This window comes from Silurus aristotelis, assembly GCF_946808225.1.
Source record: "Silurus aristotelis genome assembly, chromosome: 5".
NCBI lineage: Eukaryota > Metazoa > Chordata > Actinopteri > Siluriformes > Siluridae > Silurus > Silurus aristotelis.
In genome coordinates, this window is record NC_139578.1 from 32,564,588 (window position 1) to 32,588,543 (window position 23,956).

General features: G+C 39.8%; 2 long non-coding RNA genes across 2 annotated transcripts; both read right to left on the minus strand.

The window, feature by feature from the left end:
* Nucleotides 1-12,497: 12,497 nt before the first annotated feature.
* On the minus strand, nt 12,498-13,469 carry LOC310726684. The gene is made up of 3 exons (XR_014533806.1): nt 13,316-13,469; nt 12,892-13,003; nt 12,498-12,717 (listed from the first exon to the last, which is right to left on the minus strand). It is a non-coding gene; the product is annotated as an uncharacterized lncRNA (long non-coding RNA).
* A 6,991-nt stretch (nt 13,470-20,460) lies between these two features.
* On the minus strand, nt 20,461-22,170 carry LOC310725923. Its single transcript, XR_014533550.1, has 3 exons — nt 22,014-22,170; nt 21,703-21,814; nt 20,461-20,760 (listed from the first exon to the last, which is right to left on the minus strand). It is a non-coding gene; the product is annotated as an uncharacterized lncRNA (long non-coding RNA).
* Between the last annotated feature and the right edge of the window lie 1,786 nt (nt 22,171-23,956).

The window sequence follows — 23,956 nt, forward strand, 5'->3', positions numbered from 1 at the left end:
TAATAGTGGTGGTGGTAATAGTGGTGGTGGTAATAATAGTGTTGGAGAGAGTGGTGGTAGTATAGTGGTGGTAATAGTGGTGGTGGTAATAATAGTGTTGGAGAGAGTGGTGGTAGTATAGTGGTGGTAATAGTGGTGGTGGTAGTATAGTGGTGGTAATTGTGGTGGTGGTAATAGTGGTGGTGGTAATAATAGTGGTGGAAAGAGAGGTGGTAGTATAGTGGTGGTAAAAGTGGTGGTGGTAATAATAGTGGTTGTATTATAGTGGTGGTAATAGTGGTGGTGGTAAAAGTGGTAGTAGTGAATATATTAAAAGATTTAAAATAAAAAAATATATACATGTAACGTTGAAAAAACAACTTACTCTGGGCCGTGGTAAAGACCTGGAGGCAGAGCAGAATCAGCAGAACCATCAGGAGAGAACGAGAGCTCATGACTGCTGCTGATGCTGATGGTGCTTATGATGATGTGATGATAATGGACTTCAACGGAATGCTCTTGATGCAGAAATGAGCAGTTTATATAATCTGACAGGAGGTGGGGGAGAGAAGAGTTTGGAGTTGTTAAAGCCGTTCTTTCGCTCCGGGTAAAAAAAGTGCTGTGGTTTTTTAATCTAAAAAGATTGATAACATTTAAGCACAGCACACACGCACACACACACACACGTACGCTCGCTCGCACGCACACACATATGTACACACACTCTCACACACTCACACACACACACTGCACAGAACTAATATAAGGTTATTATTAAACAAGTATTAAATTATTGACAGAACTTCATATTTCCCATACTTTATTCCTCTTACTGAACTGCAAATGAAGAACATTCACATGTGTATTTGTTCATTCTATTTATATTAATGCTGTGAAATGTTGTGAAATCTATGGATTCCTAATCTGTGTTCTAATCTCTTCTTCAAACCACTTCCCCTCCTTCGCTCGCTTCTGTTCACAAACTGCACTTTTTCTGCTGAAGCCGTTTTTTCCTTCGTATTATTCTGCACATGTTCTTTCACACTCTCTCAGTTTCAGTATATTTTACATTTTGTGTACAAACACTGAAAAAATCACATGTAGAAACCACCAACATCTAAACATGCACACTATGTGGAAAATGTTTGTGGACACCTGATTATGTACCTGCTTTTGAGCATCCCATTCAACATGTAGTTCCCATTCCCTATTATAATACCTTCTAATGTTCCACAAGATTTTGAGGAGATTTTGTGGAGTTTTTGTGGAATTTTTGTGGAGGTTTTGTGGAGATTTTGTGGAGTTTTTGTGGAGTTTTTGTGGAGATTTTGTGGAGTTGTTGTGGAGTTTTTGTGCAGATTTTGTGGAGATTTTGTGGAGTTTTTGTGGAGATTTTGTGGAGTTTTTGTGGCGTTTTTTGTGGAGATTTTGTGGAGTTTTTTTGGAGATTTTGTGGAGTTTTTGTGGAGATTTTGTGGAGTTTTTGTGGCGTTTTTTGTGGAGATTTATTTAGCCATGAGGGTGTTAGTAAATCATTTACATTTACATTTGCGGCATTTAACAGACGCCCTTATCCAGAGCGACGTACAAAAGTGCTTTAAATCTCCAGTAATGAATAAATCTACACTGGTACGCAAGATTACAAGCTTAATATAAATATAACTCGAATTCTACAAGCTTGGAAAGTGCTAATTTAAGTGTTTCAGGATGAGGTAGGTCTTCAGTCGTCGCTTGAAGATAATCAGGGACTCTGCTGTATGGACATCTAGAGGAAGTTCATTCCACCACCTCGGTGCCAGAACAGAGAAGAGCCTTGAAGTATACTTACCTCTCATTCTGAGAGAAGGTGGTACCAGTCGAGCAGTGCTGGAGGATCTCAGACAGCATGGTGCAGTGCGAGATGTGATGAGGTCACTGAGGTAAGATGGTGCTGGTCCATTTTTGGCCTTGTAGGCAAGCATCAGTGTTTTGAATCTGATATGTGCAGCTACTGGAAGCCAGTGAAGGGAGCGCAGCAGTGGGGTGGTGTGGAAAAACTTGGGCTGATTGAACACAAGTCATGCAGCTGCCTTTTGGATCATTTGCAGTGGACAAATAGCATTCAGGGGAAGACCTGCCAGCAGAGAGTTGCAGTAGTCAAGTCTTGAAATGACAAGAGACTGAACAAGCACCTGGGCAGCCTGTATGGACAGAAATGGTCGAATCCTTCGGATGTTGTAGAGATGAAATTGACAAGAACGAGCAACATTAGCGACATGTGGGAAGAAAGACAGTTCTTTGTCCATAGTTACCCCAAGGTTACGAGCAGTGGCTGAACGGGAAAACAGAGAGTCATGAAGTGTTATTTGGAGATCTTGACCTGGAGATAAATCATCTGGGATGACCAGCAGTTCTGTTTTGCTGTGGTTGAGTATTAGTTGTTTTGTGGGACACTAGTGGTGAGTCTGCACAGGGCAGATGTGGATCCCCTCCATGTTACCTGGTATGAGCGACCTTCCAGGTAGGAAGCAAACCATTCCCATGCTGTTCCGCAGATACCGAGGCTCATGAGCGTTGACAAAAGTGTCTTGTGGTTGACTGTGTCAAATGCTGCTAAAAGGTCCAGGAAGATAAGAACAGATGACAGCTTGGCTGACCGAGCAGCATGCAGTTTCTCAGAAACAGCCAAAAGGGCCGTCTCTGTAGAATGTGCCACTTTGAACCCAGACTGGTTTGGATCATGGAGGTTGTTCTGTGAGAGACAGACAGACAGTTGGTTAAAAACAGTGCGTTCCAGAGATTTAGAAAGAATGGAGAGAAGTGATACCAGTCTGTAGTTGTTGATGTCTGATGGATCCAGAGCAGGTTTCTTCAAGATGGGAATGACCCTTGCTTGCTTGCCCATTGATGATTGTGGAGATGAAGGGCAGGAGATCTTGCGTGATGGTCTGAAGCATAGTTGAAGGGATTGGATCCAGAGGACAGGTGGTGGGATTGCAAGATCGGATGACTTGCAGTATCTCATCTTCTGTTAAGGTTGAGAAGCTTGACAGAGACGTAGTGGATTGTTGGCTGTGTTGTGTAGTCATTGTTGGAGAGGAAGTGAAGGTCTGGCAGATTTTCTTAATCTTCTCATCATAGAAGGAGGCAAAGTCATTAGCAGTCAGGGAGGATGGAGCAGGTGCAGCAGGGGGGTTGAGTAGAAAAGAGAAGATGTTGTGAAGCTTACGAGGATCTTGTGCAGTTCTCAAGCTTTTCCTTGTTTCCTTAAATCAGGTACTGATGTATTTGAGGTGAGGAGATCTGGGTTGCAGTCAGCGTTTACATTCATTTATTTATTAGGGTTGAGTTCAGGGCTCTAGAGCAGGAGATCTTTCACTCCGAACCATGGAAAGCAGATCTTCGTGGAGCTGGCTTAGTGTTCAGGGGCCTTGCCATGCTGGAACAGGTTTGGGTCTCCTAGTTCAAGTGATTTTATTACAAAATTTTCACGCTGTCTATGATGAAATTAAATGTGGTACCTCACATGGTCATTGGATGTCCTACTTTTTTTTTGTGTATAGCTATATATTAGAACACACTAGGAACATGAACAAAAAGAAGATATAATGTGCTATTGGAAATGTGCTTTCATTTCTATACAAAATAAAATGAGTAGAACAAATAAATCACAGGCTGGAGTTTGATAAAGTTTAAAGTTATACAGTTACAAAAAAGCTGCATTTTTTTCTGTATAAAGATGCAAAAGGTGTATTTTGTAAAACCGATATTAATATAGTGTTATTGTGGAGGAAGGTTTGAAGCAGATGAATGAGTACACCTACCTGGTGTCTCCATCCTCAGCATTCTCCTACTGATATACCCCATGTCCCTCCTCTGCACATGTCCAAACCATCTCAATCTCACCTCCCTCACCTTGTCTCCAAAACGTCCTACATGCGCTGTCCCTCTAATAAACTCATTTCTAATCCTGTCCATCGTCGTCACTCCCAACGAAAACCTCAACATTTTCAGCTCATAAAATCAGATTAGAATCTACAGCTGTGTAAAGCAATAATGCATTTTTATTATTCAATTACATTTATGGAAATAAACGAGGGCGTAAAAACTCACATGACTCTTTATACCCAGTAACGACTCTGACAGGGATTGGATTTCTCTGAAAAATGAAACAGCATGAATCTGGTCCACTTCCATCTGCGTGAAAACATTTACACATTTAGTTGTTTTTCAATACAAAACACACATTACACGCGTTTCTTTTTAATCCGACAACGAGTCTGGCATGTTATTGCTGTTGGATTCTGGATTTTCTCTAAAAGCAGTTCTGACTGTAGTGCAGGATCATATCATATGAATGCTCTCGCTCTGATACGTCAACGTTTTTATAGCAACGGCGTGTTCAATGGAAATCCCGCTAATAGCAAACGAATTCAAAAGCGCCTGTAATCGCTGACTCCATGAAGATCTGCTTCGCATGGACTGGAGTAAAAGATCTCCTGCTACAGAGCTTCAACCCTACTGGGATGAATGTAAACCCTGATTGAACCCCAGGCCTCCTCACCTCACCTTTAATACGTGGTTAATGCTTTGCATGAACAGATAACAGAGTCTTGTAAGGGAATGTTGGTTTATAGCTGCTATAACAGGAAGTGAGAAAAGGAATGAACTTGAACAAATTTGAACAACATCAAACGGATTACATGTGAGGTTGTTAAGTTTTGGGTTCCTGATCACAAGGTTGGGGGGGGGTTCAAGCCCTCCTCTAAACTGTCACTCTTGGGCCCTTGAGGAAGGCCCTTAGCCCTATCTGCTCCCAGGGTGCTGTATGTTCATGTCTGATCCCAGCTTCCTAACATGTAAAAAAAGTGTTTTTTTCCCCCTCAGTATTTTACTGCAATAGAATTATAAGCACACAGTGGTGTACTGGAGCTGGTTATTTGTTGGGGTTGCTAGCTGGTTGCCTGTTGAGTTTTAGGAAATTTTACAATTATAATGTTGTAGTCAGTGGTGACACCAGTCCATCAAAATCCATAAAGAAAAAAAAACTTCAACAAAAACCCCACTATATACTGCTACATTTGGCAGACACCCTCGTCCAGATCGAGATTTATCTCATTCTTATATTCAAGTAGTTAAGGGGTTAAGGGCCTTGTTTACATGTGCACACAAAGGGCGAGGCTTTTGTGGACACGGGCATCCAGGTGAGACCTATCCTGGTTTTAAATCCATTAACTCTGGGCCTTTGTAAAGAGCTGAAAGCAGCCAAGAACCAGCAGTAGAGATCGAGAGATCATGACTGGAGATGATGGTAATGATGATGATGGTGGTCAAGATGCGATCAGAATGTTAATAATGCAAATATCCACTTTCTCTAAAGTTTATAGAAACCGGAAAGGTGAGTGGGAGCTGAGATGAGGGGTTGGCTGTCCGTAGGCGCTAAAAAAAGTTCCCCATCGACTACGAGAGGCAAAAAATTACCTACCTATTCCACAGAAAGACCAGCTGGGGTTTTTATCGTCTACAATCTGAAAAATGTAGGGTGCATTTAACATGTTAGAGAATGTGAAGCTACGAGGAAAAGTAACTGTATGTGCAATAAATCAGTCACGAATAATGTCTAAGGGTTAATTTTTGAAAGTGAAGAAATGTGTGAACCATCAGATAGAATCAGAGCATGATTTCAAGGCATTCTCGAAAAAAAAAATAGCTTTTTGGTATAAAATGCGTAGTCTGTGGTTAGCTGAAGCTTGCCAAGAGATAAGAAGTGGTTTGATCAGGATGAGATAGCAGTTATCATGCAGATCTTCTACACCATTCAATATACAGTAACTATGAGAAATTATTGATGCTACTAATGTGGCCTTTTTTTCAGTCAGGAGAAGCATCTTCTGGGAAGGCTTTTAGCTAGATTTTGGGGTGTAAATGTTAGCGTTCATTTATCTACACAATAAATAGTCTGAAACAATGCATAGGTGTTACTTAGGTTTCAGAGCTAAACATCACCCAGAGCATATGCCTCCACTGGCCCATCCTGGTGCCATCTTTTTCCCAGTTAAGAGTCACCTATGCACCAGACCATCCACATGATGCAGAAGAAAACATGATCCATCAGACCACGTGGAGACATTTGAAAACATCACCTTTCTGAGAACATACACTACAAGATTAAAAGAATTGGGACACTCAAACACCTGGCTTTTCCAGCCAGATGTTTTACAAAGTTGAAGATGAACAAATTGACGTCTCCGGATGCAGTAGCATGAAATTTTCTGTTCACTTGAACCTGTTCCAGCATGACAATTATACACAAAGAAAACTCCATAAAGATCTGCTTTCCATGGACTGGAGTGGAAGATCTCCTGCTACAGAACTCCAACCCTACTGGGATGAATGTAAACTCTGATTGAACCCCAGACCTCCTCACGTCACCTTCAGTACCTCACTTTACAAAGACCTTTCTCTCTAAATGAGCTACAAATCTGCTTAAAATCAAGTGGAACAAAAACTTCCTATAGTGCAGCATTTGAAAGCTGACCATCCTCTGAAAAAGTGATGTTCGATGGCGACTCTAAAGTGGGTTTAATCTACATTTCCTCTTATCATTGTTTCCGATCTGTACGTATATTTCTGTATATTTTCTGCGTTAACACGCCTCGTGATTAATTATTGAACTTAAGCCTCCTTCTGTTTTTGCTACGTCAGCATGTGGTTCGAGAAGGTGGTGCCAGTTCGAAAGCTGCTAAATGTTGCACTTTGATGAAGAAGAAGAACAAAAAAGCACCTCTTCCACAGGAAACCTGGCTGCGGTTTTCAGCTTAAGAAAGAAAAAAGATCCGAGCAGCGTTTAACCCCTGGCGGCCCGACTCACGACACGTCACGTAAAACAGCTGCATGAAGTAAATGCTAATAAAAATACGTGTTAAAGTAAAGCAGTGGATCAGAACACACCAGATCAGACATGAAGCACCATGAGAGATAATTATGATGATTAGCATGACCTAGCGTTATTAGCAATGGAGTGTGTGTGTAGGAGTGTAAACTTTTGATGAGAACAAGATAAAGATTAACATGGTATTTCACACACACACACACACACACACACACACACACACACACACACACACACACACACACACACACACCATACTTTTAACAGCTCAGCAGCCTGTTCCTATTTTTGGTCATATTTTCTAACCTGCATGTCACAGAAAAGCCACAAAGTGCTCCGGCGTGGTGTGTGATACCGGAGAATCCGCCATTACGGTTTGGGTTTATAATCATTAATCCTTTTTACACGTACTCTCTTATATCACAATAGAGAACAAAGTGAATTCGGCACGACGCCAATGTCGGACTTAAAGATCTTTTCTGATGATTATTAGTAAAATAATAAGCCTGAGAGAACAGCGTAATGATCACAGCTTTGGCAGAAGAGAAAAAAAGCAAGTCAAAAGACTGAAACGTCAAACCTGTCCATGAAGACACACTTTTAATCAACGAAGACAAGTAAAGCAACTTTCAGGCCTGTGCATGTTCATTTTCTCATTCCTCAGAAAAAACACTTATGAATCAGCAGAGCTCCTTCAGCTCTCGGTTAGCGCTTGTTCAGCTCTGCTGCAGGAAAAAAGAAGTGTTAAAAGTTCTATCTTTATTATCCAGATAGATTTACAACTGAGCAGGTGAGGGTTAAGGGCCTCACTCAAGGGCCCAGCAGTGGCAGCTGTGAACTTGTGTGTACTTCTGACCAAAAAGCCAATGTCTTAATGTCTCACTGAGCTACCACCTATCTATCTATCTATCTATCTATCTATCTATCTATCTATCTATCTATCTATCTATCTATCTGTCTGTCTGTCTGTCTGTCTGTCTGTCTGTCTGTCTGTCTGTCTGTCTGTCTTTCTCTCTGTATGTATGTATGTATGTAATCATGTTTGTTTGTCTGTCTGTCTATATGTATGCATGTCTATATGAAGGCATCAAAACTATGAATAAACACATGTGGAATTATATATGGAATTATATACATAACAAAAAAGTGTGAAACAACTGAAAAATGTCATATTGTAGGTTCTTCAAAGGAGCCACCTTTTGCTTTGATCACTGCTTTGCACACTCTTGGCATTCTCCTGATGAGCTTCAAGAGGTAGTCACCTGAAATGGTCTTCCAACAGTCTTGAAGGAGTTCCCCGAGAGATGCTTGGCACTTGTTGGCCCTTTTGCCTTCACTCTGCGGTCCAGCTCACCCCTAAACCATCTCGATTGGGTTCAGGTCCGGTGACTGTGGAGGCCAGGTCATCTGGCGCAGCACCCCATCACTCTCCTTCTTGGTCAAATAGCCCTTGATGCCTTCAGTGTGACTCTACAATTTTCATAGTCATGAAAATAAAGAAAACTCTTTGAATGAGAAGGTGTGTCCAAACTTTTGGTCTGTACTGTATGTATGTATGTATGTATGTATGTATGTATGTATGTATGTCTATCTGTTTGTCTGTCTGTTTGTCTCGCTATATATATTTCTGTCTGTCTGACTGTTTGTCTGTCTGTTTGTCTGTCTGTATGTACGTCTGTCCAACTGTTGATTCAGTTCATCATCTCTCTTTTCATATAAATATGATGGAAACAAATCATCTCTTTACTTTCTCAGGTTATTTCGAGTTCTCAGTCACACTGTTTGAAGGTTGACTCATCAAAACCGCAAACTGTTTCAAATCCTCAGTGTCAGAGGTCACATGTAATGCCTAAACCAACCATTTGGAGTGCTGATGCTCAAAAACATGCTGTGATGGGAATTCATTTGGTGATTCAGCGTACTAATTAAAGTCCATTCAGTCAGCTTTTTAAATGATTCCGATCATGTTCCTGCAAGTTTCTGACTGTGACTGTTCCTCCCTGCCAGGTTCTGACTGTGACTGTTCCTTCCTGCCAGGTTCTGACTGTGACTGTTCCTTCCTGCCAGGTTCTGACTGTGACTGTTCCTTTGCAAAAAATATCTTCAATAACAACAAGAAGTCCTGCATGAAGGAGGTTAAAAGCCTAGACAACTGTGCCAGGAGAACATTCTGACTCAATTGTGTGCTTTACCATGAAGCAGGGCAGGAGATACCCAGGTCAAGATCAACATTGGGCAGAGTGGACAGTTTCCGGTACCTTGTTTTTAACATTTTACATTTAAACAGGTTTAAACTTTCAACAACTTGATGAAGAAACACTATCAGCATCGATTCCAGGAACTCCAGAATTTCTTTCAGCCTACATTGGGAACATGACCAAGTAGGTTACACAAGTTCTCCATATGCTGGTGCATTTTATCTTCACCCAGTTTCCTGACTCTATCTAGAGGAAGTGCTACTGGACCAAGGCCTAGAAGATAATGCAGAACTTTAGCCATAGCAAAAGTGCACTCTTCTTTCTGTTCAGGGAAACTGCCCTCTGAAGACCAATACGGGTTGTTTGAACACTTAACCAGAGGAAGACCAAGGACTAGATCTTTAATGTGTCTCCAGAACACTCACTCACTAATAATAATAATAATAATAGTAATAAAAATAATAATAATAATAATAATAATAATAATAATAATAATAATAATAATAATAATAATAATAATAATAATAATACAATTGTATAACCTCCAAATCTGCCCCTGAACCCATAATTCAAATGAACATGTCCTCTCAGCACCAGCAGTGGGCACAGTCCAACTTCTTACCTTTAACTGCTGAAAGACCTGGTTATTTGTGATCAGAAAAGCCAGGATTAAATGAACCATTTTAGGAACCATTTCACTCAATCACCCAGTGGCTTCTACATGTGTTTATGTGGGTGTATAAAAGTTCAGATGTAATTGTGAAACTGAATTTGCCCACAAGGTGGCAACAGTGGAGCAAGTTGGGCAACTGCATTCGCTTTGATGAAGACTAAGACATCTTCATGATTACTGAGAAATGTCTATCCATAAACATTTCAGGTATCTTCAGGCTGTCTGTGTGGAACATCCTTAGTAGCAGTGAATGGTTTCTAGCTGAACTGGAACTGATGGATCAGCAGATGGTGGTCTGCTGAACTTCTCAGTTTACCAAAACACTCAAAGCGTGATCCCACAAGATCATAAATATTCACAATTCCAGCATCTGGACGTTCACTCCGAGCTTCATTACCCTTTAATGACATTGACTTGTGTTTTCTGGAAGCATCTAGCCCACCTAGACCTGTGTGAGAACAGGAGTTCAGTCATAGATTTAATCTTGGTAGCTCAGTGTTTAAAGTTCTGGGTCACTGATCGGGGTTGGGGGTTCAAGCTCCAGTATTGCCAAACCAGTTTCTGGGGCCCTTGAGCAAGGCCCCTTACCCTCAGTGCTCCAGGGGGGCTGTATCATAGCTGACTCAGCGCTCTTCTAGCTTCCTAACATTGCTGGGATTTGTGAAGAAAGTATTTGACCGTGTTACAGTTCAGCCTGGTATGAGGTTGATTGAGACGGTGGTGGAGTAAAGATGGAGCCCAGTGTAATAATGTGAGGGTTCATGAAAAAGAAGAAGGGTTTTAACGCTGATATTAGCTGACTCTCAGGTTTATAGAAGCAGAGACGGAGAGGGGAAGAGTGTGGTTTAGCGGTTTAAACTTGACAGGAAAAAAAAACACAGGAAACGAGGCTGCGGTTTTCACACAGAACGAGGAAAACGTCCGAACCAACATCTTCTCACACTACGCTGTTATACTCAAGTAAATCTACTGTACAGGCCATCGGTGTGAGGAGGATAATAACCATAATGATGAAGAAAAGGAGGACGACAGATCATGATGATGAAGTTTATGATGATTATAATAATAATGATGATGATGATGCTGATGGTGATGGTGTGTGTGTATGTGGGGGGGGTATGTGGGGGGGTAAAATGCTGATAAGGACAAGATAGTGATTACCTTGCAATTTGATATCTCTCTCACACACACACACACACACACACACACACACACACACACACACACACACACACACACACACACACACTGCTATAGAGCTTTTACTGTAAGCATATTGGGATGAATGTGAATGCTGACTGCACCCCAGGCCTCCTCGCATCACCTAAACCTGACACCCGGTATCTGGATTAACATCCACAAAAATCTAGTGGAACATCTTCCCAGAACAGTGGAGCTCATTATAACAGGGAATGGGGACTAGATGTTGAATGAGATGTTCTAATCTTATGGTCAGGTGTCCACAAACTTTTGATGTGAAAGTGTATATACAGTGAGGAAAATAAGTATTTGAACACGCTGCTATTTTGCAAGTTCTCCCACTTAGAAATCATGGAGGGGTCTGAAATTGTCATCGTATGTGCATGTCCACTGTGAGAGACATAATCTAAAAAAAAAAATCCAGGAATCACAATGTATGATTTTTAAACTATTTATTTGTATGATACAGCTGCAAATAAGTATTTAAACACCTGTCTATCAGCTAGAATTCTGACCCTCAAAGACCTGTTAGTCTGCCTTTAGAATGTCCACCTCCACTACATTTATTATCCTAAATTAGATGCACCTGTTTGAGGTTGTTAGCTGCATAAAGACACCTGTCCACCCCATACAATCAGTAAGAATCCAACTACTAACATGGCCAAGACCAAAGAGCTGTCCAAAGACACTAGAGACAAAATTGTACACCTCCACAAGGCTGGAAAGGGCTACATGACAATGACCCGAAGCACACAGCCAGGATAACCAAGGAGTGGCTCTGTAAGAAGCATATCAAGGTTCTGGCGTGGCCTAGAGAGTCTCCAGACCTAAACCCAATAGAGAATCTTTGGAAGGAGCTCAAACTCTGGGTTTCTCAGCGACATGCCAGAAACCTGACTGATCTAGAGAAGATCTGTGTGGAGGAGTGGGCCAAAATCCCCCTGCAGTGTGTGCAAACCTGGTGAAAAACTACAGGAAAAGTATCATACAAATAAATAGTTTAGAAATCATATATTGTGATTTCTGGATTTTTTTTTAGATTATGTCTCTCACAGTGGACATGCACCTACGATGACAATTTCAGACCCCTCCATGATTTCTAAGTGGGAGAACTTGCAAAATAGCAGGGTGTTCAAATACTTATTTTCCTCACTGTAGAAGTATTGAGGATTGAGGATCTTTTACATGAACCTGTAACACAGTTCATAACAGAGTGGTCCTGAATTTCGTGCTATTTATTTATTTATTTATTTATTTAGTTGGTCATCGTTAAAAATAATATATATAATTGTATTTGTTTATTTTATTTAATTTTATTTAATTTTTTTATGAGTACTAGCATTCCTAATGGAGGTGATAAAATAAACAGAAAAAAGAAATAAAAATAATTATAATAAAAAAAAATTATAATAACAATATTAATAATAATAATAATAATAATAATAATAATAATAATAATAATAATAATACACTTTTTCTGGGGGGTGGAAGATTTTTTTTTAATGATGTAAAAAATTGTATTTTAAAAAATGGCAAAACATTTTTTTAATAAAAATGAATGAAAAAGAGACTAAGGCACAGAACATGCTCATTTATTGGGTTATGTCTTTGAAACATTTTCATGTGGCCCGTATTGTGACTCGAAAATATATAATAGTCACGAAAAAGCTTCCGATGTAACTACAGGAATCAATCAATAAATTCCTCATTCGATTTTTTCCTTTTTCTTCATGATGGTCTGCACCCAATCGTCTGCCGGGTCTGCACACACACGCTCTTTATTCTTCAAAAAGAAACTGCAAGCCAGAGAAGATCTACGTCAGTCAAAAGAAAGTCTCACACTCTCTCACGCTCGGCAGCTAAAACTGTGCTATCTGGAATATACCTCAAAATCAGTGATGAAGGCATTTGTAGATGTAATATTTTTTTTATTAATTCTATGAATTAAAATAGACGGAGGCGGGGCTTACATGGTTCCAGGTTTTGTGCATCCAGCCTGAGTTTTTTTATACACTTCGACTTGTTTTGAAGGAATGGGTGAAGACTGGTACGTGAAGCAGCAGAGACTTGGTCCATTTCCATCTGCAGGAAAGCAGTTAACACTTTAGCATGTGATGTATATTTGGATGCGGTAGCATGAAATATCAAAATATCTGTATCTTATATATCTATTTATCCATCCATCCATCCATGCATCCATCCATGGTAGTCTATTCAAATATCTCAGCACCATTATACAAATGAAACAGGGGATGAATAGTAACTAATGACCCCAGACTATATGTTTCTCAGTGTTTCCTACTTCTTCCTGTATTAGTGTCTGGTAATAATGAAAACATTAATAACATGTACATATCATAAAAGTAAAAAAAAAAGGTGAACTGGTAAACTTACTCTGAGCCTCTGTGCAGGACTGGAGGCAGACGAAAACCAGCATAACCAGCAGGAGAGAACGAGAAGACATGATCGCCGCTGACGGTGAGGATGATGATGGTGGTGGTGATGATGGTGATGAACAGAACTAGAATGAATGCAGACAGCACCTGAGCACTTTTTATACACTGAAAAGGAGGCGGTGGCTTGAGAGAAATCGAAGGTGGGACTGTTAAAATGTTGATCAGAAGAACAAGATATGGAAGGTTTCTAAAGAAAACGGGTTGCGGTGTCAGGGGTTTACCCCGAAGATATATGTGTATGTTAGATGTGAGTGATTAGTGGTTGTGTTAGCATGTGTATTCAACGAGCAATGCGGTGCTATTTTTAAAGAGCTCTTAAAGATCCTTGTCATCCTAAAGCAGCTTTACAGAAATCATAAATTAGTTCCCATATAAGTTTATCCGGCTAAGAACTATAAAAAGTTACAGTGAGGAAAATAAGTATTTGAACACGCTGCTATTTTGCAAGTTCTCCCACTTAGAAATCATGGAGGGTCTGAAATTGTCATCGTAGGTGCATGTCCACTGTGAGAGAAAAAAAAAAATCACAATGTATGCTTTCTAAACTATTTATTTGTATGATACAGCTGCAAATAAGTATTTGAACACCTGAGAAAGTCAATGTTAATATTTGGTACAGTAACCTTTGTTTGCAATTACAGAGGTCAAACGTTTCCTGTAGTTTTTCTCCAGGTTTGCAGACACTGCAGGAGGGATTTTGGCCCACTCCTCCACACAGATCTTCTCTAGATCAGTCAGGTTTCTGGCCTCTTGCTGAGAAACACGGAGTTTGAGCTCCCTCCAAAGATTCTCTATTGGGTTTAGGTCTGGAGACTGGCTAGGCCATGCCAGAACCTTGATATGCTTCTTACAGAGCCACTCCTTGGTTATCCTGGCTGTGTGCTTCGGGTCATTGTCATGTTGGAAGACCCAGCCTCGACCCATCTTCAATGCTCTAACTGAGGGAAGGAGGTTGTTCCCCAAAATCTCGCAATACATGGCCCCGGTCATCCTCTCCTTAATACAGTGCAGTCGCCCTGTCCCATGTGCAGAAAAACACCCCCAAAGCATGATGCTACCACCCCCATGCTTCACAGTAGGGATGGTGTTCTTGGGATGGTACTCATCATTCTTCTTCCTCCAAACACGTTTAGTGGAATTATGACCCAAAAGTTCTATTTTGGTCTCATCTGACCACATGACTTTCTCCCATGATTCCTCTGGATCATCCAAATGGTCATTGGCAAACTTAAGACGTGCCTGGACATGTGCTGGTTTAAGCAGGGGAACCTTCCGTGCCATGCATGATTTCAAACCATGACGTCTTAGTGTATTACCAACAGTAACCTTGGAAACGGTGGTCCCAGCTCTTTTCAGGTCACTGACCAGCTCCTCCCATGTAGTTTTGGGCTGATTTCTCACCTTCTTTAGGATCATTGAGACCCCACGAGGTGAGATCTTGCATGGAGCCCCAGTCCGAGGAAGATTGACAGTCATGTTTAGCTTCTTCCATTTTCTAATGATTGCTCCAACAGTGGACCTTTTTTCACCAAGCTGCTTGGCAATTTCCCCGTAGCCCTTTCCAGCCTTGTGGAGGTGTACAATTTTGTCTCTAGTGTCTTTGGACATCTCTTTGGTCTTGGCCATGTTAGTAGTTGGATTCTTACTGATTGTATGGGGTGGACAGGTGTCTTTATGCAGCTAACGACCTCAAACAGGTGCATCTAATTTCGGATAATAAATGTAGTGGAGGTGGACATTTTAAAGGCAGACTAACAGGTCTTTGAGGGTCAGAATTCTAGCTGATAGACAGGTGTTCAAATACTTATTTGCAGCTGTATCATACAAATAAATAGTTAAAAAATCATACATTGTGATTTCTGGATTTTTTTTTTTGATTATGTCTCTCACAGTGGACATGCACCTACGATGACAATTTCAGACCCCTCCATGATTTCTAAGTGGGAGAACTTGCAAAATAGCAAGGTGTTCAAATACTTATTTTCCTCACTGTAAAAAAACCTGTTTAGTTGCAGGAAGCTGTCCATAATCAGCTCAACACAATCAGAAGAGCAAAAAAACAAGGTTTTTCACCTCAGGCTGACAGAACTGTAGCTTCTTTTTCTTAAGGACTTCGAATTCTTTAGAACCAGGTGTTACAGGAGCATGAATGCTGTCCTGGACACAATTAGAACAGTCAGTGTTAGTGACTTGCAAATCATCTGCATTTTGTAGAAGACTTTGTAAGTCAATGACAGAAGAATATGGAAGGAATGCCTGTTTGAATAGCTGATTGCAGAAGTGAGAGATTGCAGAATTTGGTCAATCGCAGCATCCTTTTCTTCAGTCATAGGATATTGTTTGACAAATACCTGATTAGAATGTTTCAATTTCACAACTATAAACCAACCTCTTCCTTATGGGAAGCCCAAAGTGTATCAGAAAGAGAAGATAAGATAAGATATACCTTTATTCATCCAACAGTGGGGAAATTTCCCTGTTACAGCAGCAGAGAAAAAGCAATGCAAATATACAAAAGAATAGAGACATAAAGTAGTATACAGTATATACACAACACAATGTATAAATACAAAAAGATGAAAAAAGAGAAGTAAGTACTGAAGGAGCTGCTCAGAGATGAGACATTCTCCAACGATGATGATAGTTTAGCTCCCATCCTCCTTCTCCCACCTCTTGTACAGTGTCCAGGGGAATCCCCAGGACTGAGCTGAACTTCCGGATCAGCTTCTTCGGTATCTTCCTGTCTGCAGTAGAGATGCTGCTGTACCAGCAGACCACACTAAAGAATACGGCTGAGGCCTCCACAGGGTCAAAAAGGTCTTTGGTAGCTCTCCCTGCACTCCAAAAGACCGTAGTCTCCTCAGCAGAAAGACTCTGCTCTCTCCTTTCTTATAAATTGCCTCAGTATTATCTGTCCAGTCTGCTCAAAGGAAGTGATCCTACCCATCAGAACGCTCTTAATGGTGCAAGTGTAAAAAGTCCCTTAGGTGTTTCAGATGGTACAGACACTGCCAGGCTTCTTCACCAAGGTTTTGATGTGACAGGACCAAGACAGGTCCTGTGTGATGTGAACACCCATGTACCGGAAACAGTCCACTCTTTCCACTAGGGTCCAGTTGATGTTTACCAGTTGGTATGACCGCTCCTGCTTCATGTTGAAGTCCACTATCAGCTCCTTAGTCTTACTAACATTCAGGAGAAGAATGTTCTCCTGGCACCATCTCTCCAGGATTTTAATCTCCTGTAGGTAGGCTGTCTCGTCATTGTTGGAGATCAGGCCCACCACAACAGTGTCGTCAGCAAACTTAATGATGATGGTGGAGTTGGAAGTGGCCACACAGTCATGTGTGTACAGTGAATACAGCAGTGGGCTCAGAACACAACACTGAGGAGTTCCAGTGCTGAGGGTGAGGGTGGATGAAGCTGGAGTCCCAGCAGTCCCTGGACTTCCAACTTAGTGGTGTCTGTGGAAGGAATTATGGTGTTAAATGCTGAACTATAGTCCACAAACAGCATTTTTGCACAATTTCCTTTTCTGCAGTGTATGTGGCTCAACATTGTGTGGAGAAGATGAGCAAATCCCTAATGTAGGATACCAGTGTAGATTTATTCATTGCTAGAGACTCAAAGTACTTTTGTACGTCACTCTGGGGCAAGGGCGTCTGCTAAATGACACATATGTAAATTTAAATATAGGATTCCCTCTTGAAAGGGATCCGGGACTTAGGATATTTCGTCACTGATCCTCCTCATGTTAGTTCTGTAGTAGACCAGGAGGACAAAAAAATACACAAACAGCAAAAAAAGAGAGAAAAAAAGGAGTCGCATGCTGAGGCAACACCGAGCAAGGCTAATAGGCATCGACAGCAAATTCAACATGAAAACGTCCCTGCTGACAGCACACTACAGGCTAAATATGCTAAAGCTCAGCTCAAATACTGGCATCAGCTACGGACCAGAAGGTCACTTCTGACCTTCTGGTCCGTAGTTGTTGGCAGTATTTGAGCTGAGCTTTAGCATATTTCATTCTTTAGCATATTTCATTCTAATTCTTGTCCGGTCTCTCAAATACGGCCCAGGAATATCAGTCACATAGACACCAAGACGTGTATGAAAGATAAATATACACTGACCAGGAATATCATTCTGACAGCTGAAGAAAAATTTACTGATGATCTCTTCATCATGCCATCTGTTAGCCAGTGGATTTATTTATTAGGCAGCAGGTGAACATTTTGTTCTCAAAATTGATGTTAGAAGCAGGAAAAATGGTCGAGTGTAAGGATTTAAGCAAGTTGACAAATTGTGACGTCTAGACGACTGGGTCAGAGCGTCTCCAAAACTGCAGCTGGCATAGGATGTTCCTGGTCTGCAGTGGTCAGTGTCTATCAAAAGTGCTCCACTTCTACGGTCCAACAGTCACACAAACTTTGCTACATAATTACTCCTGGTAGAATAGCTGAATAAGTTATTTGGAATATTACAAAATCGGGGGGACATTCATGCAAAATGTGCAATGTGTGTTTGTGTGTGTGTTTGTATGTTTGTGTGTTTGTGTGTGTGTTGGTGTGGTCGAAAGGATGATATAGTGATTAGCGATTTTGCACACACAAGCATCACACCACACCATATATCACACACTCACATGCACACAAACACCCCCCCACCACACACACACACACACACACACACACAAACATAAAAACACACAGACACATCAAAAATATTTGAAATGAAATGATTAATATTATCATTTATATTATTCGAGTGAGGATCGTTTGAGATTGAGACGGATCTCCGGAGACGGGGCGGATGCTAAAATGCTGAAGTGCTGATTAGTATGAGATTGGCAAGTATTTTATCTTGCAGATCTTTAACACCCCCCCCCCCCCCACACACACACACACACACACACACACACACACACAAAAAAACATTGCATGTTTAATCATCAGATGGCTCTTTTTTTATGCATTTTAGGTATTATAAAGCAAAATATTGGGTCAGTAATTAGTCAAAGGAAATAATAGGGGTCAGTGATTGGTCAGAAAAAACAGTCGGGGTCAGTGATTGGTCATAGGAAATAATGGGGGTCAGTGATTGGCCAGATAAAACACTGGGGGTCAGTGATTGGTCAGTGAAAATAATGGGGGTCAGTGATTGGCCAGGGGAAATATTGGGGGGTCATTGATTGGCCAGATAAAACATTAGGGGTCAGTAACTGGTCAGATAAAACAGTGATTGTTCAAAGGAAATATTGGTGGTGGTGGTGGGGGGGTGTCTGGGGCAGTGATTGACCAGATAAAACAGTGGGGGGGTCAGTGATGGTATTGGAAATGGTGGTGATTGGTGATTGGTTGTTGGGTACACTGGTGGTCAGTGATTGTATAATAAGCACAGTGGTGGTTAGTGATTGGCTATAATTAGTACAAAGCTGGCCAGTAATTGGCCACTTCAAAAGGTGTTGGTCAGTGATTGGATCTGCCATTTGATGACCCCCCCATGAGCTTATAGTTTGCTAATTCCAATAGATCTTATATTGCATAACTTTTAATCTCTTAAAATGTTCTGATGTTTGAACACTATTTATAATACAGCATAGTTCAATCCATCACTTCTCTGCAGAAGAAGAGAGAGATAAAAGTTGCAAAACATGAAACTTTAAATGACAATTTGTTGAGAAATGAGCAAGAATGAAACACTGTAGATCCTGTAGATCTCTCCAGGCTCTAACAACACTGCTCCTATTGAGAAGCTTGTTGATAAGGTACAGTTACAGAAGGTCAGACACACAAGTAAATAATGACTCACCGTTCCAAATAAAAAAAGAGAAAAGCTGGAGTGGTTGAATTCTTACTCATTTTCTCACTAGGGGTTTTGTTCCTAGGGCCATTCAAAGTTTCATAATTTGCCATTTATTTGATTGTAAAAGGATTGTTCACAAACATCTATAATGTTATAGCTCATGGAACTGGAGGTGTTCTGTCATAGAGATGTTACTACAGCAGATGTTTTTAGAGTGTTGCAAGAACATTGATTCTGGCTCCTCAGAGATTTAGATCTGCTGAATTCTGGATCGGGATTGGTCGGAAGTGGTTGATTCATTATCTTTAGAAGCAGCTCTGACTGTAGCATGGGTTTATATTACAGTTTATCTCCGTTTCTTAGATCAGAAATGACATTTTATCAAATGAATTGTTCAACCTCCATCTTTTATAATCACTTATGCACATCATAAAAGCAATTTCTTGTTACTTTGATCAAATTGCGAACGCTTTAATATGTTCATTTGATGGTGTCTGCTGTTTCCTACATTATCAGTTGTTTATGTTCATGTTGAGCAAAATATATTATACTGATTTCACCTGAATAGTTTTAACCCCCAAAACATCTCAGCAGCCATTTCTATTAAAACTTTTTTATAAACGTGTCTTGAATTGATGAATTTATAAAGGGACGTATACGGCATCAGATCAACCAATGATCAACCAGTTCTTTAAAACAGGTCAAAGGTCAATCTCGTGAGCCTTCAATTCGTGACAAACAATTTCTGAAAATGGAGGAACAACCAGGAAATGAACGAACACAAATACAGTACAGTAAAAGTGTGAATTCTGTCTTACAATCAACAATAAATCAAATCAAATAAACGTATTTGTGCTGCTGAAACTCCTGAATGCAGAAGAAATTCAGCCTCCTGCAGTTTCGCTCGTCGGAATCCGAACCGTAGTTTTTATCAGAAACACTGAAAGCGTGCGCCGTCTCACTGACAACATGAACAATCGTGTTTGTGAACGACGACAAAAGACTCGTCATTCTGATGGCGATGAGACGTTCATTCACACGGATCCCATGTGTTGTGCAGTTTGTACACATTGTGTAGAGAAATGCATTCGCTTTGCAAAGATTAAAGATGATTCGAGAAACACCGCAAACCAGCTGAGAGAAACTGCAATCTAACAGAAGGACACACTCATTTCTTTCCATAGTTTCATTCGGGTTGAATGTCATGATAATGTCATTGTTTTTTAAATCAAAGACAAATCATTTTCTTTCAAATGTGTAAAGAAAGAAACAGAGGTTTTTGTTGAACATCTTTTAATTAATCTTTTACAAATAAATACACTGGTTTTATTCGGTGAATTCATTTAAAAAAGAAACTTTAAATAAGAATTTAAATATATAATAATTTAATCTCACCGAGTAATAAATAACAAGTACATGTTAAAAAAAACAACAATATAAATAGGACAGAGGAATGAAAGACGGGGAGGAGTTTGATTCCGCTACTGAAACAGACGCCCGTCGATTTGGTTCATGATGTTCTTCACCCAGTCTTCGCTGGGATTAGCGCAGAACTGACGGGTGTCCTTCAGGGTAAAGCTGCAGACGAGAGAGAGAGAGAGAGAGAGAGAGAGAGAGAGAGAGAGAGAGACAGAGAGAGAGAGAGAGAGAAAAATTCAGTTTCATCAGAACATCAAAAATTCTAGAAATCATTATTAATAATGAAATTATATATTATTTATTTATTTATTATTTTCTGTAATGCTAAAGGTGATGAGTAACCTCAGAATAAGTCATGCTCATTTTTTTGAACTAAGAGTCCTAAACCTGCTCCGGTTTCAACCCTGTGCACAAAGAAAGCTACATGGAAGGATCTCCTGCTATAGAGCTCGGACCCCCTTAAACAACCTTATTAAATAAATAAATGTGGACACTGAACTGCACCCCAGGTCTCCTCACCTCACCTACATCACTGCCTGACTTTACTAACACCCTTATGGCTGAATGAAATCTCTTTATTAAGATTATTATAAGAGCAAATAGAGACTCGGTGTGGAATGGATGATCAGAAATCCCATCAAGAATTTACGTTTGGGTGTCCACAAACTTCTGACCTTACATCGTACAATTTCTTATAATAAAAAATAAATAACTAATTAAATAATAATAATAATAATAATAATAATAATAATAATAATATAAAAATAATAATAATAATAATAATAATAATAATTATTATTATTATTATTATAAACAAAAAAAATAATAATATTAATGCAATATTATAATAGTGATGATTTTTCAAGCACCACTAATGAAAAAAAGATAATAATAATAAAAAAATAAAAAATTATAATAATAATAATAAAAAATTATAATAATAATAATAATAATAAGTATGCAATATTATAATAAAAAACTGATAGTAATAAACTAATAATTATTTTAAAAAATGTTAATAATAATATAAATAATAATAATAATAATAATAATAATAATAATAATAATAATAATAATAATAATAATAATTAAAACACTCACATCACTCCGGAGGTTGAGCACTGATACGCTGTTTTTTCATACGTTGTGATGTATTTCACAGGAATCTGCTTTGTCTGATATTGGAAGCAGCATTTTTTCGGCCCATTTCCACCTGCGTAGAAAAAAAAACATTTCAACATTATATTGTGCAAAATCCATTGCTGTTACATTGTGTTCTGGATTGCGACTGGTCAGAAGGTGATGACTGGATGATATATGCATATATACATCTATAAAAAAGAGTCTCTAGAGTCAGAGATTATACTCAGCAATAATCATGATAAATGCAAAAAGAAAAGATCTGTACTTACTCTGAGCCATCGTGAAGGACTGAAGGCAGGTGAGAACCAGCAGAACCAGCAGGAGAGAACGAGACATCATGGTGGCTGATCTTGGAGAGGATGATGATGTTCCTGGGGTGAAGAGAACGATGGTAATGCAGAAAGAACTTCGGGTTTGAGTTTATATAGCTGGTAAGAATGGGGGGAGGTGATGATGTGAGGTGGTTTGGGTGTTTCTCGATGATGTAACTGTTCCTCTTTTGACAGGAAGTTGCAGTTTTCCTCGATAACGAGAAAGCTGTTTTTTTTTTTTTTTTTTAAGTTAACATATTAAGTGCAAACTCTTTAACTCAGATAAGATTAATAAATCAACTGCATGGGACATTATGTATACACACACACACACACACACACACACACACACACACACACACACACACACACACACATACACACACACACACACACACACACACACACACACACACACACACACACACACACACACACACACACACACACACACACACACACACACACTGTGTTACTGAACCCCCAAATTACTTTATAATGATATTATAGTGTTTACATGCAGTTTTTGCGCAACATTTGGTTGCACACGATGCACTTGATGTGGAAAGGACACTTAGTTTAGTCCTCAGTTTAGGCCTGGGGTGCAGTTACCAGGAGCAGGAGATCTTCCACTCCAAACCATGGAATGTGGATGTTCATGAATCTGGATTCGTGCACAAGGGCATCATCATGCTGAAGCAGGTTCGGGTCTCCTAGTTTTAAGTTAAAGGGGAAATTTCATGCTCCTGCATCCAAAGACATCTTTTAGTTTGGAGATAAACCACATACAGCTGGAAAGGTTAGGTGTCCCAATACTTTTGTCCAAACGTAGACATATAATAATGAGGTCATTCTAATACGTTACAAGTGCTGTAGCATGAGCAGTGTGTTTTAGAGATTAGTGAGATTTTCCAAAGAGGAAGTGCAGAGAGAGAGAGAGAGAGAGAGAGAGTGTGTGTGTGTGTGTGTGTGTGTGTGTGTGTGTGTGTGTGTGTGTGTGTGTGTGTGTGTGTGTGTGTGTTGGGGGAGCAGGAAATGCATTATGTGTCATGTTATGGGTCATGTGTTTAGATGGCAGAGCGGCATTGCCACACACTGCTACTGCACCGTTACACTACAAAACTCAGGTCTGATGGAGTACAAAATATTGACAAGCTGGAAATTCCCACAGTCTGAAATCAGCATTGTCACTCGCTACATTTACAATGACATCATTTCTTTTGTTTTCCTGTTTATGAGTCAAATTAGTACTTTTGTTGCCAGAAGAACAAAAGGGCAGATCCAGGACATGTTTACTAGACCTTCAAGACCATCAAATCAATAAATATAAACAAATCTAAAATATTAAAATGAATGCAGATCATGTGAGTGAAATAATTGAAGATTAGATGAATGAAGAGAGAAGTAGTAAATAAAAAATAGAAAAAGAGACATAAGTGGATAGTAAGGATGGATGGATGGATGGATGGATAGTAAGGATAGATGAATGGATGGATGGATGAATGGATGGATGGATGGATGGATAATTGGATGAAGTTTCAATGGTCAAATGGGCAAAAGGAAATAAGAAAACAGTGATGAATAGATGGATAAATGATTGGATGGATGGATAGATGGATGGGTGGATGGATGGATAGTTGGATGGAGGGATGGATGGATGGATGGATGGATGGATGGATGGATGGATGGATGGATGGATGGATGGATGGATGGAGTTTCAGTGGTCAAATGGGCAAAAGGAAATAAAATAACAGTGATGGATAGATGGATAAATGATTGGATGGATGGATGGATAATTGGATGGATGGATGGATGGATGGATGGATGGATAGATAGATAGATAGATAGCAAGGATAGATGGATGGATGGATGGATGTAGTTTCAATGGTCAAATGGGCAAA